The 11,330-nt window shown below is 43.4% G+C and overlaps 1 long non-coding RNA gene across 1 annotated transcript; it reads left to right on the top strand.

Moving 5' to 3' along the window:
- LOC137318416 (uncharacterized) lies at positions 1–8,808 on the top strand. The gene is made up of 3 exons (XR_010961877.1): positions 1–307; positions 851–937; positions 7,782–8,808. It is a non-coding gene; the product is annotated as an uncharacterized lncRNA (long non-coding RNA).
- Positions 8,809–11,330: the final 2,522 nt, after the last annotated feature.

Genomic DNA, 11,330 nt, shown 5'->3' with positions numbered 1-11,330 from the left:
CCAGCTCGGCCTGTGGGCGCCATTCCCTCAGTGAGCGGAAGAAGATGGTTTAAAACAGCCGGGAATGGAGAGATCACGGCCCCCGGGGGAAGGGAGCAAAGAGCAGCCTCGTTACAGCAGCTCATCGCTTCGGGACCGTGTCCGCAGATGGGCTCAGAGATCGGCATTGAGTCCGGGGGAAGGTCAGGGGGAGTCCGGGGGCTCTTTGTAAGAGGCGGAGTGGATCAGAAACTGGTCCCGGAACATGGAGTGAGCGGGGGAAGGGAGAGGTCATTCTCGGACTGTGTGTGTTCAGGGTGTGTCCAGGGTAAGGGAGATAGAATGGGAAGAACCTGCTATTTAAAATCATTGCTGCTTTCTCTCCCCAAACCAGTAGTGAATGTTCCTGGTTTAGTTCCAGTCTCACCCTGTTACTGGACAGTGAACAGTCAGGATGTGGGGAGTTATACAAAGAGCATCTGTTACAGGCACCAGGTGAGAAGTGTGAAGGACACATTTTAAACAGCGGTTGTTTGGTTTGGGGTGAACGGCTAGTCCCATGGGAGAGGAGTTGAGAAACCTGACCTGTACAAAGGTCCCTGCCCCATCGGGTAGTCCCATTCACGGATCAGTGCAGGGGTTGGGTTGTGGCTGGATGTCACTAAATTGTTGTAAAATCGTCCAACACACCGGGTGTGCAGAAGCTGAGTGCTGCAGTACTGCAGTGGAGTCAAACATTGACACTGTTTGTATCACTGGTTTTCATTTGTGGATATTCAAAATGATCATTAACAGAGATATTAAACTGATCACTTTTGTATTTTCTACCTCACCTGTTCCTGAGTAACAAGAGATAAATTTCTTTCTACAGGCAAATCCTTGAAGGATCCAGAATGAATTTGATGTTTCCTCCACCCGAGGCACAAGGAACAGTGCAGCCAGCTCCTTCTCACACACAGTAAGTATATTATCACACACACAGAGCACGGAGTGACAGACAGGTCATCAGTTTCACAGTCTCAGACAGCAGAAGTAGTCAGTCCCACAGTGATCTTAAATTCCAGAGACACATTTTCAATCCAACCATCAAACAGAGCAGGTGAAGTCGATACTGTTCCATTTCTCCCAAACTCAGTCCCACTGACAGGGAAATACAAAAATCCCAGTCCAAAATCACACTCTCAGATTGAAAGGCACTGTGTCAATCTCACAATAGGGCAACATTAAATACCAGATCGAAATCACACATGGTACCCGATTGAAAGGCACAGAATGAATCCCAATAATGTACCCTGAGATTCCAATTGAATACCACCCCACAACTCACACATGTGAGTGTAATACATGCAGCATCCATTCGATTAATGTGTCATGAGATACAAATTGCAGACAAGTCCAAAACTCATGTAGAGTATCAGACTGAGAAATGCTGTGACAGTGTAACCTGAGAAACAAATTAGAAACCGGTTTATAATACACTCATAGTATGAGATGTAAAGATACAGTATCAAGTCTATTAGTGCACACTGAGATACACATTACATTCCAGCCCAAAAATCTCTCTCAATATTAGACTGAAAGACACAGTATCGATTACAATAGAACAGACTGAGCTACACATTATACACCAATTTAAAAATCACTATCAGTTTGTAATATATATTATCATTCACAATAGTACACAAAAAAATTGATTTAATAGTAGTCCAAAAAGCACACAAATTATCTGATTAAAAACCTCCAGCACGAAATCCTAAAGTTTATCCATATTTATCAATAAAATGAGAAAAACTATTTAAACATGAAGATATTAAAGCTACAGTATTGAACACCGTAATGTAATCTGAGAAAATAATTACAGACAGATACAGAATAAATCTCGCACTCATGTATGGTACCACAGTTGACAGAGAATGAATCCCACACTCTCATAATGTACCAGAAACTGGCAGATAAAGTATGAATCCCACACTCACACAGCATCAGAGACTGCATATATCGAATGAATCGCAAACTCAAACACACTACTGACAAGATACACAATGAATCCCACACAGTATCACGGACTGAGAGATACAAAATGAATCTCTCAGTCACCTACATTAGTGCAGGCTGAGTTACAAATTAGGGACCAGTCCACAAATCTCAGTGTCAGATTGAACGATACAGTACCAATTCCATTAGTGCAGACTGAGCTACATATTAAACACCAATACAAAAGACCAATACAGATTCAGACTGAAATATACAGTATTCCATTGATGCAGACTGAGCTGCACATTGTATATAAGTTCAAAAATGTCACCATATCAGTTTGGAAGATACACTAAATCACAATTGTGTTCACATTGATGCAGATTTAATCGTAGCCAAAAAGTGCAGTGATTCTCTGATTATAACCTACAGCATCACATTTTAAAGTATATAATTATCTACCACTTAAACACTGGGAAAAATTAGTTATACATTTATGTATTAAAGATACAGGTTTGAACGCCATGCTGTAAACTGAGATACAAATTAGATACAGATAAAGAATGAATCTCATACTCAGATCCAGTGCCAGAGACTGACATACAGAATGAATCCCTCACTCACACAATGTACCACTGACTGACAGATACAGAACGAATCCCACACTCACACACTGTAGCACAGACTGACAGATACAGTATATATATCACTCATATACAGTATCAGAGATTGATGGAAATGGAATGAATGTCTCACTCACATACAGCACCAGACACTGACAGGAATAGAATGAACCTCATTCAGATACAGTACAAGGGACTGACATATATAGAATGAATCCCACACTCACACAAAGCACCACAGGCTGACAGAATCAGAATGAATCACTAAGTCAAATCACTGCAGACTGAGTTACACATAACATGCCAGTCCAAAAATCTTAGTGTCAGATTGAAAGATAATGTATCAATTTCATTAGTGCAGACTGAGCCAAACATTATATAGCAGTCCAACACTGTCAGACCTTATCAGACTCAAAGATACAACATCAATTCCATTCGCATGTACTGAGCCACATGTTACACACCAGTCCAAAAATCTCATACAGTAACAGACTGATAGATACATTATCAATTCTATTAGTGCAGGCTGAGCTATATATTACATTGCAGTCCAAAAATCTCACAGTGTCAGACTGAGATACAGAATTAATTCCATTATTATAGACTGAGCTACACATTATATACCAGTTAAATAATTTCACCATGGACAGATTGAAAGGTACATTATCATTCACAACAGAGTTCAGAGATGAAGATGTAATACTACTCCAAAACTCACACACATTGTTTGATTAAAGAAAATCCAAAAGTATATCAATATTTACAAATTAAACACTTGATAAAAAACTGCATAGCCTTTAAAGTATTAAAGATATAGTTTCATATACAATAATATAAACTGAAATAAGAATACAGAATGAATCCAGACTTGCACATTGTCTCATAGACTGAATTATAGAATGAAACCCAGACTGAGATAAATTAGCTGAGACTGACAGATACAGAATGTATCCTAAACTCATATACAGTATCAGAGACTGACAGATACAGAATGAACCCCACATTTGCATGCAGCACCAGAGACAGACAGAAACAGAATGAATCCCACACTCACATACAGTACCAGAGACAGACAGATACAGAATAAACCCCATACTCATGTACAGTACCAGATACAGACAGGTAAAGAATAAACCCCACACTTATATACAGCACCAGAGACAGACAGAAGCAGAATAAACCTGACATTCGCATACAGTACCCGTTACAGACCGATACAGAATAAACCCCACACACGTATAGTACCACAGACTGACAGGCACAGAATGAATCCCACAATCACACACAGTACCAGAGACTGACAGATACAGAATAACCCTCATTCATATACAGTACCAGAAACAGACAAATAAAGAATAAACCCCATACTCATTTGCAGTACCAGAGACAGACAGATACAGAATGAATCCCAAATTCACATACAGTACCAGAGACTGACAGATACAGAATGAATCCCAAATTCACACAAGGTACCAGAGACTGACATATACTGAATAAACCCCACATTCACATACAGCACCAGAGACTGACAGAGACAGACAGATACAGAATGAATCCCAAATTCATACACAGTACCAGAGACTGACATATACTGAATAGACCCCACATTCAAACAGTACCAGAGACAGAGAGACACAGAACAAAAAACACACTCATTTCCAGTATCAGAGACAGACAGATACTGAAAAACTCCAAACTCATGTACAGTGAGACTGACAGACACAGAATAAACCCCACACAGGTACAGTACCACAGACTGACAGGCACAGAATGAATCCCACACTCTCACAGTACCAGAGACTGACAGATGCAGAATAAACCCCACACTCATGTACAGTATCTGAGACTGACAGAAACAGAATAAACCCCACACTCACACACAGCACCAGAGACTGATAGGCACAGAATGAATCCCACACTCACACACAGTACCAGAGACTGACAGATACAGAATAAACCCCACACTCATATGCAGCACCAGAGACTGACAGATGGAGAATAAACCCCACACTCACACACAGCACCAGAGACTGACAGATACAGTATATAACCCCCACTCATATGCAGCACCAGAGACTGACAGATAGAGAATAAACCCCACACTCATATGCAGCACCAGAGACAAACAGATACAGTATATACCCCCCACTCATATGCAGCACCAGAGACTGACAGATACAGAATAAACCCCACACTCATATACAGTACCAGAGACTGACAGATACGGAATGTGTGAATTTGGGATTCACAGTATCGGAGACAGACAGATACAGAATAAACCCCAAACACATCTACAGTATCAGAGACACACAATTACAGAATAAACCCCACACTGACACACAGTTCCAGAGACTGACAGATACAGAATAAACCTCACACTCATGTACAGTATCAGAGACTGACTTATACAGAATGAATCTTATACTCACACACAGTACCAGAGACTGACAGATACAGAATAAAGCCCAACCTCATATACTGTACCAGAGACAGATAAATACAAAATAAACAACAAACACATCGATAGTATCGGAGATAGATGGATGCAGAATAAATCCCACACTGACACACAGTACCAGAGACAGACATAGACAGAATAAACCCCACACTCATATACAGTACCAGAGACTGATAAATACAGAATAAACCCCACACTCACACACAGTACCAGAGACAGACAGATACAGAATGAAAGCTGCACTCACACACAGTACCAGAGACAGACAGATACAGAATAAAACCTACACTCACACACAGTACCAGAGACTGACAGATACAGAATAAACCCCACACTCACACACAGTACCAGAGACAGACAGATACAGAATGAATCCAACACTCACACACAGTACCAGAGAAATACAGGCACAGAATAAACCCCACACTCACACACAGTACCAGAGACAGACAGGCACAGAATAAACCCCACACTCATACACAGTACCAGAGACTGAAAAATACAGAATAAACACCAAACTTTTGTACAGTATCAGAGACTGACAGATACAGAATAAACCCCACAATCATGTAAAGTGCCAGGTAAAATTGTTTGGTTCGTGAGTGTCTGCAAATGAAGGAAACATGGTGTCTGGTAAGGGAGTGTCTATACATGAAGGAAAAACGGTGAAGGGTCAGGGAATATCTATAAATGAAAGAGAAATGGTGACAGGTCAGGGATTGTCCATGAATGAAGGTGAAATGGTTTCTGGTAAGGGAATATTATAAATGGGAGAAGACATGGTGACAGGTCAGGGAGTGTCTAAAAATGAAGGCGAAATGGTGACGGGTTACGGAGTGTCCATAAAGGAGGGAGAAATGGTGACAGGAGGCAGAGTCTGCAAATGATGGAGAAATCGTGACTGGTCAGGGGGTGTCTGTAAATGGAGGAGGAATGTTGACTGGTCCGGGAGTGTCTGTAAATGAAGGAGAATTGTTGACAGGTCAGGTCGTGTCCATATCTGAAGGAGAAACAGTGATGGGTCAGGGAGCGTCTATTAATGAAGGGAAATGCTGACGGGTCAGGGAGAGTTTGTAAATGAAGGAGAAATCTGAAGGGTCAGAGAGCGTCTATAAATGTAGGAGAAATTGTGTTTGATCAGAGAATGTCTGAAAATGAAGGCGAAATGGTGACTGGTCAGGGGGTGTCTGTAAATGAAGGAGGAATGGTGATTGGTCAGGGAGTGTCTGTAAATGAAGGCGAAATGGTGACTGGTCAGGGAGAGTCTGTAAATGAAGGAGGAATGGTGATTGGTCAGGGAGTGTCTGTAAATGAAGGCGAAATGGTGACTGGTCAGGGAGAGTCTGTAAATGAAGGAGGAATGGTGATTGGTCCGGGAGTGTCTGTAAATGAAGGCGAAATGGTGACTGGTCAGGGGGTGTCTGTAAATGAAGGAGAAATGGTGACTGGTCAGGGGGTGTCTGTAAATGAAGGCGAAATGGTGACTGGTCAGGGGGTGTCTGTAAATGAAGGAGGAATGGTGATTGGTCCTGGAGTGTCTGTAAATGAAGCAGGAATGGTGATTGGTCCGGGAGTGTCTGTAAATGAAGCAGGAATGGTGATTGGTCAGGGGGTGTCTGTAAATGAAGGAGGAATGGTGATTGGTCAGGGGGTGTCTGTAAATGAAGGAGAAATGGTGATTGGTCAGGGGGTGTCTGCAAATGAAGGCGAAATGGTGATTGGTCAGGGGGTGTCTGTAAATGAAGGAGGAATGGTGATTGGTCAGGGGGTGTCTGTAAATGAAGGAGGAACGGTGATTGGTCCGGGAGTGTCTGTAAATGATGGCGAAATGGTGACTGTCACGGAGAGTCGGTAAATGAAGGAGGAACGGTGATTGGTCAGGGAGTGTCTGTAAATGATGGCGAAATGTTGACTGTCAGGGAGAGTCTGTAAATGAAGGATGAACGGTGATTGGTCCGGGAGTGTCTGTAAATGCAGGAGAATTGTTGACAGGTCAGGTCGTGTCGATATCTGAAGGACAAAAAGTGATGGGTCAGGGAGTGTCTATTAATGAAGGGACATGCTGACGGGTCAGGGAGAGTTTGCAAATGAAGGAGAAATGCTGAAGTGTCAGGGAGCGTCTATAAATGTAGGAGAAATTGTGTTTGATCAGGGAGTGTCTGAAAATGAAGGAGAAATTGTGATAGGTCAAGGAAAATCTTTAAATGAAGGAGAAATGGTGACTGGTCAGGGAGAGTCTGTCGCCAAAATTGGGAGATATCACAGATGGACGGCATACAGGCAGCTATGGGGAGGGACATTGTGTGGAAATGAGGGGCAGAGCATATACACACAGCCAGAGTCAGCATATTCAGGAGAGGAGAGGGGAATCAGTGAGTGTAGAACTGAATCCAACCAGAGTCAGCAACTTCAGGGGAGGAGAGGGAGGGGAACCAGTGAGTGTAGAACTGAACCCAGTCAGAGTCAGCACCTTCAGGGGAGGAGAGGGAGGGGAACCACTGAGTGTAGAACTGAACCCAGTCACAGTCGGGATCTTCAGGAGAGAGAGAAAACTTAAATAGAAGGAAAAATGTTGGAGGTGGTGCGATGGGTTTGGGTTTCAGCAGAGGGAGGAGGGTGAGTGTGTGGGACGGGGATTTACAGTTTGGGGGAATGAGCGGGAAGAATGTTCTATTGAAACTAGAATTGCCTGTTCTGAATTTCTATCCTGTATTCACAGTGAGGACTTTTGTTATCTCCTTTTACAGGGTATTAGAAGGGGCGGATTTGCAGACGAGAAACTCAAACCAAACATCACGTCAAGATCTGACTCCATTCACCAGCACCTGAAGATTATCGGCCTTAAAATGTCGGACAAATGTTGATCTGTTCTATCTGTGGGAAAAGATTTCAAACATCACTGTAATTGGAATAGCAGCGAGACACACACACCCGATTGAGAGTGTTCCAGTACACTGACTGTGGGAAAAGCTTTCACCAGTTACATAGCCTGAAGAAACATCATACCATTCACAGTGGGGAGAAACGAGACACGTGTTCTCTGTGCAGACGAGACTTCCACTGATCTCCAACGTGGAGAGACATGAGGACACCCGCAACATGGAGAAACTGGGGAAATGTGGGGACTGTGGGAGGGGATTCAGTTACTCATCCCGGCTGGAAACTCATCGACGCAGACACACTGGGGAGAGGCCGTTCACCTGCTCCGTTTGTGGGAAGGGATTCACTCAGTCATCCCACCTCATTGAACATCAACTTGTTCACACTGATAAGAGACTTTTTAAATGTTCTGTCTGTGAGAAGAGCTTTAAAAGAAAAAGTGATCTGCTGACACACCAACGCACTCACACTGGGGAGAGGCCGTTCACCTGCTCCGTGTGTGGGAGCGGATTCACTCAGTCATCCCACCTCATTGAACATCAACTTGTTCACACTGATAAGAGACTTTTTAAATGTTCTGTCTGTGAGAAGAGCTTTAAAAGTAAAAGTGATCTGCTGACACACCAACGGGTCCACACTGGGGAGAGGCCGTTCACCTGCTCCGTGTGTGGGAAGAGTTTCACTCAATCATCCCACCTGCTGAGTCACCAGCGAGTTCACATGTGATTCCAGGAGTTGGATTCTGCTGTTATTGCTGCTGTTAATCACATCCAGGACTGAACCGTGTTCATTCTGACAGTTGGGGGTTGTTTTTGATGTTAATAATCCCTTTACCTGGGCTGGAGTTTAGTATTCTGTACAAGTGTGAAATGAATCAGCTTTCTTTCAAACAAAGTGTTTCTAGTCCTTCATATCTTGATGATAAGAATCATAGAAGTTTACAACATGGAAACAGGCCCTTCGGCCCAACATGTCCATGTCGCCCAGTTTATACCACTAAGCTAGTCCCAGATGCCTGCACTTGGCACATATCCCTCTATACCCATCTTACCCATGTAACTGTCCAAATGCTTTTTAAAAGACGAATTTGTACCCGCCTCTACTACTGCCTCTGGCAGCTCGTTCCAGACACTCACCACCCTTTGAGTGAAAAAATTGCCCCTCTGGACCCTTTTGTATCTCTCCCCTCTCACCTTAAATCTATGCGCCCTCGTTATAGACTCCCCTACCTTTGGGAATAGATTTTGACTATCTACCTTATCTATGCCCCTCATTATTTTATAGACTTCTGTAAGATCACCCCTAAACCTCCTACTCTCCAGGGAAAACAGTCTCAGTCTATCCAACCTCTCCCTATAAGTCAAACCATCAAGTCCCGGTAGCATCCTCGTAAATCTTTTCTGCACTCTTTCTAGTTTGAGGACTTATGATGAAGTGTGTGGAATCCTGAGTTCCTTCACCTTTTCAAAAGATGGATCTACAAGATGTCCAAGTCTGACAGGACAGAAAATTGTATTATATCACAGGGTCCACTTCAATCAGCCTGAGCAGATTTCCACTACACTTGTGTGAAAAAGAGCTTCCTAATTTCAATCCGAGACGCCCTAGCTCTAAATTTAAGTTTATGTCCTCTTGTTCTGGATTCCCCCACTGGAGAAAATAGTTTCTATTTCGACCCTATCGAGCCCCTTTATAATTTTAAATCCCTGGATCAGATCACCCCTCAACCTTCTAAACTCAAGTGAATGGAAACCAAGTTTATCCAGCCCGAGTATCATTCTGGTGAATCTGCACTGTCCCCCCTCCAAGGCCAATATATCCTTGGTGAGGATCAGTACTCCAGAGGGGCTCTGACCAAGACTCTGTAGAACTGAAGCATCACTTCCTTCCCTTTGTATTCCAGCCCTGGAGATAAAGGCCATTAATCTGTGATTGCTTTTTGTATCTGTGCACTCGCCTTTAGTGATTTGTGTACATGGACACCCAAATCCCTTTGCTCCTCCACCGTTCCCAATCTCTCACTTTAAGAAAATACTCCAATGTTTCCTTTTTGCATCCAAATTGAATGATCTCACTCTTCCTCACATTGAACTCCATCTGCCGCAGTTTGTCCATTCACTTAAACAGTCCCTTTGTAACTTCCTACTCCCATCTACACCACTTACTGTGCCTCATAACTTTGTGTCATCTGGAAACTTGGATCTAGAACTCTCTATTCCTTCATCCAATTTATTGATAAATATGGTGAAAAGCTGAGGCCCCAGTACAGATCCCTGGGAACACCACTTGTCATATCCCACCAATCAAAGAACTTTCCCTTTATCCCTACTCTCTTCTCCGACCTCCCAATCAATTACAACCCATGTCACAAGGTCACTTTCAATTGTGTGCATTTTATTTATTCTATTAATCTCTTGTGCTGAACCTTATCAAATGCCTTCTGGAAGTCCACATAGACAACATCCATAGACACTCCCCTGTCCACCTTGTTGGTTTCCTCAACAAATCCAGCTAAATTAGTCAGACATGACCTACCCTTCACAAATCCAAGTTGACTCTCTTTGACCAGCTCAATTTGTGTCTCATGATAGATTTCAGTAAGTTCCCCACAACCGACGTTAAAATGACAGGTCTGTATTGTCCTGGTTTCTCCCTCCCTCCTTTTTTAAATAACGGAGTGACATTTTCAACATTTATATCCAAAGGCACAATTCCTGAGTCCAGAGAGCTTTGGGAAATTATAACTAATGCATCTCTAATTTCCCCAACTGTTTCCTTTAATACGATGGGGTGGATACCGTCAGGTCCGAGAGCAGTCTCCGTGGAGGGGGGTTATCACCTTTTACCTGAATACACCGATATTTTCGCCCACATTCATGTTAGTGTTTGGCGAACACTGTCTGATGTCTTTCACACACCTGTCGAACCTTGGGGTCAGAGGCATGGGGGGTAATTTCACCTTCACTGCTTGGGCGGTAAACTGACGGAGCAGAAATTAAAATCGGGCCGGTTCTATAAGGGGCGGGTGATCCGCTCCACCAGTTCAGCCCCCAGCGATGGTGAAAATTTCCCTCCACGTGTTGTGAACCGGTGCAGTTTGAGACAATGGACCAGCTTGTGGGCTTCGAAGATTAATACTAGGGCGTAGGTCAGGAAAAGTGTGGCCGATTTTAACTCTCCCCGCCTGGCGGAAATGGGGTGGTAGAGGCGAGTAAATGGTGTCAGGTCACTTACCGCCCCTTTAACGTTGGAGTTCCTGCCTCCACCACCGTGGGTCGGGTCCTGAGAAGAGCGGCCGGAGCAACACCCACCTGTTTCCGGGTCAGACCACGTGTAATATGTAAATCAGGGTATTATGACGTACACGGGACAGTATTTAAATTTGGTGACGAATGGGAGGAGGAGCCGCCCTATCG

The sequence above is a fragment of the Heptranchias perlo genome, unplaced genomic scaffold, assembly GCF_035084215.1.
Source record: "Heptranchias perlo isolate sHepPer1 unplaced genomic scaffold, sHepPer1.hap1 HAP1_SCAFFOLD_70, whole genome shotgun sequence".
Lineage (NCBI taxonomy): Eukaryota > Metazoa > Chordata > Chondrichthyes > Hexanchiformes > Hexanchidae > Heptranchias > Heptranchias perlo.
The sequence above is the reverse complement of the archived record's forward strand: the minus strand, read 5'-3'. Positions and strand labels throughout refer to the sequence as shown.